The sequence below is a fragment of the Hemiscyllium ocellatum genome, unplaced genomic scaffold, assembly GCF_020745735.1.
Source record: "Hemiscyllium ocellatum isolate sHemOce1 unplaced genomic scaffold, sHemOce1.pat.X.cur. scaffold_1309_pat_ctg1, whole genome shotgun sequence".
Taxonomy (NCBI): domain Eukaryota; kingdom Metazoa; phylum Chordata; class Chondrichthyes; order Orectolobiformes; family Hemiscylliidae; genus Hemiscyllium; species Hemiscyllium ocellatum.
Genome location: NW_026867734.1, coordinates 92,666 through 101,891, shown reverse-complemented (window position 1 = coordinate 101,891; position 9,226 = coordinate 92,666). Strand labels below are relative to the sequence as shown.

The window sequence follows — 9,226 nt, the reverse complement described above, 5'->3', positions numbered from 1 at the left end:
AGCCAACCTACTGGACATACATAACAGAAACCAGGAGGCGGAACCTATCAACAAAGACGGCATACTTAAACTACTGGACTTATGCCTCACTACACACTTTACATTCAACAATCAGATATACGAACAAATCAACGGAACACCCATGGGATCACCAATCTCGGGACTCATAGCAGAGGCAGTTATGCAAAGGTTAGAACAAACAGCCCTACCACAAATTCAACCCAAACTCTGGGTCAGATATGTCGATGACACTTTCGTAATCATCAAAAACACGGAAATAGAAAAAACACACCAGATCATCAACGCCACATTCACAGGAATCTGATTCACGAGAGAAGTAGAAAAGGATAGCCAACTCCCATTCCTAGACGTGATAGTACAGAGAACACCGAACGGAGAATTCACCACAAGGGTACACAGGAAAACAACACACACAGACCAAGTCCTAAACTATGAAAGTAACCACCCCAACACACACAAACGAAGCTGCATCAGGACACTGTTCAAAAGAGCTACAACACACTGCAGTACACCAGAACTGCGAAAAGAGGAAGAGGAACACCTATACAAGGTATTCGCCAAAAACGGATACCGCCCTGACTCCTTAATCTTCTAGGTTCCCTCCTCAATTTCAAAGTGGTGGGAAACCGCACTGCAGAGGTTTGGCGCCGTTCGTGTGGCTGACTCAAGCTTCTGTGCATATCGAAGTGTTTCATTCCCACTGCGGAAAGTGGTCTTTTTGGTGTTGAGCGGTTTAAAAGCCGCTGCATGCGATGGCCGGGAATCGAACCAGGGTCAACTGCTTGGAAGGCAGCTATGCTCACCACTATATCACCATCGCAACTGGGACAGGTCCTCCACACATCAGCTAATGTGCAATTCCACCAATAGTTCTTCATTCGAAATTTCAGTCTTCTTGCAAATTTTACGCTGAAATATTGCAATTCACCACTAATAAAAGACTGACTTTTACTCGTTCCATACTTCTCATTATACCTTTTCATTCACACTTTCTCATGCACACAAACCAGCATTTATCATCATCTCAGATAAATCCACAGCTAAAATATCAACAAAACCTCACCGCAACCCGGGATCTGTCACACAATCAAAACTTGTCAACTTCTCACAAACGCTTTTGCCCCAAACATCCATTCTCCTGCTCCTCGGATGCTGTCTGACCTGCTCTGCTTTTCCACCACCACTCTCATCTCCACCAGTGGCAGTATCCACTTTCGCCTTTCTCTTCATACACTTTTCCCACCAACTTTGCTTTTTCTTTCTGATTTACCGCATCTGTACTACTTTCCGCTTTTAACATTTCTGAAGGGTTTTCCACAAACAAAAAGGCAAAAAGAAGGAACTGTTAGACTGAGTACATGCTGCAGTAATTCTGGAGAAGAGGAAACTCCTGGTAACAGTTCACGAAGCAGAAATCTCTCGAGAAATCTGTATTAATCCGCACTTCCATTCTCTTGATCGATTTGTAGTTTTCTCTGTTACATTGTAGAAGAGGGGGAGGGTGGAGTCGCAGCTGGGAGGGAGAGAAACCAGGCTGATTTTCAAAGTTTTAGAATCAGAGTGTCATACAGCATGGAAACAGATCCTTAGGTCCAGCCAGTTTATGCTGACCATTTCCCCAAACACAACTGTAACCACCTGCATGCAATTGAACATTTCCCATTTGCTAGCATTTGGTCATATCTCTCTAAACCTTTCCTATTCGTGAACTTATCCAAGCGTCTTTTCAACGTTGTAACTGTACCTGCGTCCACCACTTTCTCTGACAGTTCATTGCACGCACCAAGCACTCGATGTGTAAAAAAATTGTCCCTCATTTCCTTTTTAAATCCATAATCCCCCTGTCCACGCAACAGTAAATCAAAGATCCATCTCAATGCTTTTCACAATAAGTACCTCCCCCAGTCCCTCACTAATAAATCAATGGTCCATTTAAACAAACTGGGAATTGCATTCCACAGTCTGCAGACAGCTTCCCCAAAACCAATGACTCATGTTTTATCATCTGCAAATTTGATATCCGACACCAATTCCACATCAGTGATAGATACACCAGACAAACAGGTGACTAATACTGAAGCCTGGGGAAAAATCAAAGAATTGCGAAACTTCATCAAATGGGGACATACCAAACCCAAAATGGCAACACTGCTTTCTCCCCACTGAAGGTGCAACACTGCTCAGATTCTCCGGCAATTTCTGTTCAGTTTCTGAACCTTGAGGAACTCAACTATTTCAAAACACATGCAGTATTCTTCTTATCATCAGGTTGGTCTACATCACAAACACTTCCTTCTTCTTTATCCTTTAAAGCAAATCAGTCAAGTTCATCCGACACTACCTTCCCTTAACAATTCCATGATGACTATCTTGGATGATGACGTGGAGGAGCCGGTGTTGGACTGTAGTGGACAATGTTAAAAACCACATAACACCAGCGTATAGTCCAACAGCTTTATTTGGAAGCAATAGCTGCTCCTTCATCAGGTAACAATGTGTGATTCCTTTTCAGCTTCATCTTGGATTGAACTTTCACTCACCGTGTGGTTATTTCTATCATCTCTCAGAGTTTTACCGAGTCATTTGCTCATTAATGGAAATATAAAAGCAGCTGGTCTCCACTCCTCCTATTTCTGACCTGCACCGTCCAACACAAGGGCAACAATTATTGTCTGTTTTCTTATTCTCTCTGATCTGGGAACTTCATTGTTGCACAAGTTAGTGACCGCTACTGACCACAAGTGGGAATTGCAACCAACCCGCAGAAATACTCAAGAGTCTGTCAGGGTGAATGAAGTCAGCAAACAGATTCTGTCTGTGCACGACACAATCCAATTGGTGTACATTTCGATTCAAAATAAAATAACCGATCTGATATAATAAGTAATGCTGTGCCCATAAACAATGGACTGCCCAGACAGTTTTCACTTGATATTAGGCTGTATTTCACAAAAACACTGCGAGTAATGTTGAAAGGAGGGAAATCTAGAAATAAAATGAAAAACCAGGATTTCTGTCAAGACGCCAGTTTATTTGAAACGGGTATCGCCCTGACTCCTTAATCTTCTAGGGTCCCTCCTCAATTTCAAAGTGGTGGGAAACCGCACTGCAGAGGTTTGGCGCCGTTCGTGTGGCTGACTCAAGCTTCTGTGCATATCGAAGTGTTTCATTCCCACTGCGGAAAGTGGTCTTTTTGGTGTTGAGCGGTTTAAAAGCCGCTGCATGCGATGGCCGGGAATCGAACCCGGGTCAACTGCTTGGAAGGCAGCTATGCTCACCACTATACCACCATCGCAAATGGGGCATGTTCTCCACACATCAGCTAATGTGCAATTCGACCAATAGTTCTTCATTCGAAATTTCAGTCTTCTTGCAAATTTTACGCTGAAATATTGCAATTCACCACTAATAAAAGACTGACTTTTACTCGTTCCATACTTCTCATTATACCTTTTCATTCACACTTTCTCATGCACACAAACCAGCATTTATCATCATCTCAGATAAATCCACAGCTAAAATATCAACAAAATCTCACCGCAACCCGGGATCTGTCACACAATCAAAACTTGTCAACTTCTCACAAACGCTTTTGCCCCAAACATCCATTCTCCTGCTCCTCGGATGCTGTCTGACCTGCTCTGCTTTTCCACCACCACTCTCATCTCCACCGGTGGCAGTACCCACTTTCGCCTTTCTCTTCATACACTTTTCCCACCAACTTTGCTTTTTCTTTCTGATTTACCGCATCTGTACTACTTTCCGCTTTTAACATTTGTGAAGGGTTTTCCACAAACAAAAAGGCAAAAAGAAGGAACTGTTGGACTGAGTACATGCTGCAGTAATTCTGGAGAAGAGGAAACTCCTGGTAACAGTTCACGAAGCAGAAATCTCTCGAGAAATCTGTATTAATCCGCACTTCCATTCTCTTGATCGATTTGTAGTTTTCTCTGTTACATTGTAAAAGAGGGGGAGGGTGGAGTCGCAGCTGGGAGGGAGAGAAACCAGGCTGATTTTCAAAGTTTTACGATCAGAGTGTCATACAGCATGGAAACAGATCCTTAGGTCCAGCCAGTTTATGCTGACCATGTCCCCAAACACAACCGTAACCACCTGCATGCAATTGAACATTTCCCATTTGCTAGCATTTGGTCATATCTCTCTAAACCTTTCCTATTCGTGAACTTATCCAAGCGTCTTTTCAACGTTGTAACTGTACCTGCGTCCACCACTTTCTCTGACAGTTCATTGCACGCACCAAGCACTCGATGTGTAAAAAAATTGTCCCTCATTTCCTTTTTAAATCCATAATCCCCCTGTCCACGCAACAGTAAATCAAAGATCCATCTCAATGCTTTTCACAATAAGTACCTCCCCCAGTCCCTCACTAATAAATCAATGGTCCATTTAAACAAACTGGGAATTGCATTCCACAGTCTGCAGACAGCTTCCCCAAAACCAATGACTCATGTTTTATCATCTGCAAATTTGATATCCGACACCAATTCCACATCAGTGATAGATACACCAGACAAACAGGTGACTAATACTGAAGCCTGAGGAAAAATCAAAGAATTGCGAAACTTCATCAAATGGGGACATACCAAACCCAAAATGGCAACACTGCTTTCTCCCCACTGAAGGTGCAACACTGCTCAGATTCTCCGGCAATTTCTGTTCAGTTTCTGAACCTTAAGGAACTGAACTATTTCAAAACACATGCAGTATTCTTCTTATCATCAGGTTGGTCTACATCACAAACACTTCCTTCTTCTTTATCCTTTAAAGCAAATCAGTCAAGTTCATCCGACACTACCTTCCCTTAACAATTCCATGATGACTATCTTGGATGATGACGTGGAGGAGCCGGTGTTGGACTGGAGTGGACAATGTTAAAAACCACATAACACCAGCTTATAGTCCAACAGCTTTATTTGGAAGCAATAGCTGCTCCTTCATCAGGTAACAATGTGTGATTTCTTTTCAGCTTCATCTTGGATTGAACTTTCACTCACCGTGTGGTTATTTCTATCATCTCTCAGAGTTTTACCGAGTCATTTGCTCATTAATGGAAATATAAAAGCAGCTGGTCTCCACTCCTCCTATTTCTGACCTGCACCGTCCAACACAAGGGCAACAATTATTGTCTGTTTTCTTATTCTCTCTGATCTGGGAACTTCATTGTTGCACAAGTTAGTGACCGCTACTGACCACAAGTGGGAATTGCAACCAACCCGCAGAAATGCTCAAGAGTCTGTCAGGGTGAATGAAGTCAGCAAACAGATTCTGTCTGTGCACGACACAATCAGATTGGTGTACATTTCGATTCAAAAATAAAATAACCGACCTGATATAATAAGTAATGCTGTGCCCATAAACAATGGACTGCCCAGACAGTTTTTACTTGATATTAGGCTGTATTTCACAAAAACACTGCGAGTAATGTTGAAAGGAGGGAAATCTAGAAATAAAATGAAAAACTCAGGATTTCTGTCAAGACGCCAGTTTATTTGAAACGGGTATCGCCCTGACTCCTTAATCTTCTAGGGTCCCTCCTCAATTTCAAAGTGGTGGGAAACCGCACTGCAGAGGTTTGGCGCCGTTCGTGTGGCTGACTCAAGCTTCTGTGCATATCGAAGTGTTTCATTCCCACTGCGGAAAGTGGTCTTTTTGGTGTTGAGCGGTTTAAAAGCCGCCGCATGCGATGGCCGGGAATCGAACCCGGGTCAACTGCTTGGAAGGCAGCTATGCTCACCACTGCACCCCCTTTGCTACACCTTGCCAGTGTTGGAGAAATCCGCTGATGTGCAATTCAAGCAATAGTTGTTGATTCTAAATTTCGTTCTTCTTTTATTAGAAATGTTGCAGTGAAATGTTCGAATTGAGAAGTCACAACAGAAAGACTGTTATTGTGTGGATAGATCTCATTATGCCCCGCCTCACTTTTTAATACACACAAAGCAGTATTTCGGATTTCTCATGATCTGAAATCAATCAATAACAAAAGTACCAAGGAAATCTCAGGGCAACAGTGAAACCATCACACAATTCAAACTTGTGAAGTTCTCAGAAAGGGTCACCCGACCGAAATGTGAACTCTTCATACAGCTTTCCCACCGACTTCGGTTTTGGTTTCTGATTTACAGCATCCGCAATTCTTTCGGGTTTTAAAACTTGGGAAGGCTTTTTGGAAACCAAAACGGCACAAAAAAAACAGGAACTGTTGGACAGACTGAGCAGATGCTGCAGTAATTGTGCAGAGTCGGAAAACCCTCTCGAGAAATGTGCACTAATGCACAGTTGGATTCCGTTGATCGATTTGCAGTTTCTTCTTTTGCTTTGTAGAAGAGGGGGAGGGTGGAGTCGCCGCTGGGAGGGAGAGAAACCAGGCTCATTTCCAACATTTTAGAGTCAGAGTGTTATACAGCATGGAAACAGATCCTTGGGTCTAACCAGATCACACTGACCATGTTCCCAAACTCAACTTGAACCACCCGCGTGTGCTTGAACATTTCCCATTTGCCAGTATTTCGTCATATCCCTCTAGACCTTTCCAACTCATGATTCGAAGGTGCCGGTGTTGGACTGTGGTGGACAACGTTAAAAATCACACTACACCGGGGTATAGTCCAGCAGGTTTCTTTGGAAGTATAACCTTTCCAAACGCTGTCTCTTCATCAGGTGGTTGTGGAGATGAACTATTAGACACAGAATTTATAGCAACAGGATTGCAGGTATCATGGAATGTAATATTAAATATATTTAGATTAAGTCTCTCATCTTTTAGAATGACCATGTTAGTTTCAGTTCTTTCATATGTAAATCCCAGAACTTTTTTAGAAGTTATCTTCTCAAGATATCTTTAACAATAGGTGCCACCTCAGCTCAGATAATGCATTGAAGGTGTGAGGTTAAAGTTTGTCTGGGTCCCAGTGTACAGATTCTTGCATGGATTTATGCAGTTTTTGACCAAAATAAAATATAATTCTGTAAGTACAAATTCACCCCACAAACTTATAGGTGTGTGCGTGCTGGGGAGACCGAGTGTGTGTGTGCAGTGAGAGGTGTGAGTGTCTGTCAGAGAGTGTGTGTGGGTGTATGTCTGAGTGTATGGTGTATCAGACTGTGAGAGGGCGCATGCGTGAGTGTGACTGTGGGGAATGTGTGTTTGAGCTTATGAGAGAGAGCTTGCATATGAGAGAGGGCCTGCATGAGTATGGAGTGTGTGTGTGTGTGTGTGTGTGTGTGACAGTGTGAAGAGAGAGAGAGAGAGAGAGAGAGTGTGTAAAGTGCAGTGGGGTCACCTGTAGTGTGACATGAACTCAAGGTCCCTGTTGAGGCCAGCCCCATGGCTACCAAACTTAACCATCAGCTTCTGCTTGGTCACTTTGCGTTGTTGCCTGCGCCAAAGTCCGCCTTGAAGGATGGTCACCCAAATGACCAAGACTGAATGTCCCAGACTGCTGAAGAGTACTCCAAATGGGAAGGAATCAGTGTGGCCATTCCCAATGTTTTAAATAATCAATAACCATCAGAGCCCTCATCAGAACATAAGTGCGGAACATCTTGGTGCATGGAATCATCAACCTTTCCCTTTCAGATAGATTGATCCAGCTCATAACAACCAGCTGTTCGAAAACAAAACACATCTCCTGTAACAATTTTTACTACTATCAAATATCGCAATTCCATTTTCTGATTTTTCTCATTCTTTCTTGGTAATGTAAACACTTTGTTTTTCATTATGCAAATGTATTTCACTGTGAACTCCTTTATCAATTAGAGGATCATAATTCTGTTTTTCGATATTTCCAGTATTTTTGTTTACCAGTGGAAGCACATTGTTCCTTATTACTGAAATTGATTTCACTTTCAACGCCTTTGTCCAATCACCATTTCATTGTTTAGGTGAACAAATCAACTTCTTATCACTGACTCTTCGCATCAGTGAAGTATTTTTTGTTGTTTGTGGGTTGTGAACAGACCATAACATATAGGAGCAGCTCACTGAGTCTGCTTTGCCATTCAATCATGGCTGATGTGAGACACAAAGCTCACTCACTGCAATAATTTCAGTCCGAGACAAGATCTGAATCAGTAGTGCCCTTTATTTCACACTTGCAAGTGGGTGTGATGTCCACAAGGCAGGGACAAAACACACTGAATTCAACAAATACTCGATATTTATATAATTTGGTTCCTACATATTTTTTCTTATTTCATTGCTTCCCCCCTGTTTACATCCTCCACTCCCTAAGACCGGTACCCATTACTCCTGTTTATCTCGTGTCTTATCCGGTCTTGTCTGTGAAAAAAACATGCTCATTCCTGTTCTCAAGGCCATTTGACCTCTTCCTGCTGTGGGCACATCCTGGCCTTACCATTAATTACTCCCTCCATCTGTGCCGCCCCTCTCAGCATCTTATCATTAAGACTCGTTTAATTGGGGTTTGTTCCTGTGTTTCTGTAAAAGTGGGAAACAGATGTTTATACCTATTGTTTATACAGGCATATTGAGTTTAACTGTCTGTCTTCACAGCATCTTATCACGAAGCCCCTTTAATTGGGGTTACCATTGTTGTGTAGTCCCTTTTCTTTCTTGCATACATTTTTAGCTAACACAAAAAAAACAATTATGCATTTCCTCCACATAACTCCCATTCTTGTTGACTCAGCTCCTGGCTAAAACAATTACACACTGATGTGCGTTCAGTTATTTTTTATATAATGTATTAGAATTGCAGAAGCAACATTAATTTACCATATCCCACAGCTGATATGGTTTTTAACCCCATTCTCCTGCCTTCTCTCCATAATCCTCAATCCCCTTACCAATCAAGGTCTTACCTATCTGAGTATTACATACCCTTAATGATTTGGCCTCCATAGCCCTCTGCAGCAGTGAATTCCTCAGATTTACCACCCTCTGGTTGAAGAAATTCCTCATTGTTTCATTTCTAAAGAGTCGTTCCCTTCACTCTGAGGCTGGGCGCCCCAGATCCTAGTCAACAGTGGAAAGGTCTGCTTCACATCCACTCTGTCTAGGCCTCTCAGTATTCAGTAAGTTTCAATGAAATCTTCTCTCATCCTTCTAACCTCCAATCAGTATAGATTCAAAGTTCTCAATCACTTATTTTTATTTCACCTGCAAACTAGCAACAGTGCCCTCAATCCCTTCATCCAGATCATTAATGTATAACATGAA

General features: G+C 42.3%; 3 non-coding genes across 3 annotated transcripts; all 3 read right to left on the bottom strand.

The window, feature by feature from the left end:
- Window positions 1-769: 769 nt before the first annotated feature.
- Window positions 770-841, bottom strand: trnag-ucc (transfer RNA glycine (anticodon UCC)). Its single transcript has one exon. It is a non-coding gene; the product is annotated as a tRNA-Gly (tRNA).
- A 2,403-nt stretch (window positions 842-3,244) lies between these two features.
- On the bottom strand, window positions 3,245-3,316 carry trnag-ucc (transfer RNA glycine (anticodon UCC)). The gene has a single exon. It is a non-coding gene; the product is annotated as a tRNA-Gly (tRNA).
- A 2,405-nt stretch (window positions 3,317-5,721) lies between these two features.
- trnag-ucc (transfer RNA glycine (anticodon UCC)) lies at window positions 5,722-5,793 on the bottom strand. The gene has a single exon. It is a non-coding gene; the product is annotated as a tRNA-Gly (tRNA).
- Between the last annotated feature and the right edge of the window lie 3,433 nt (window positions 5,794-9,226).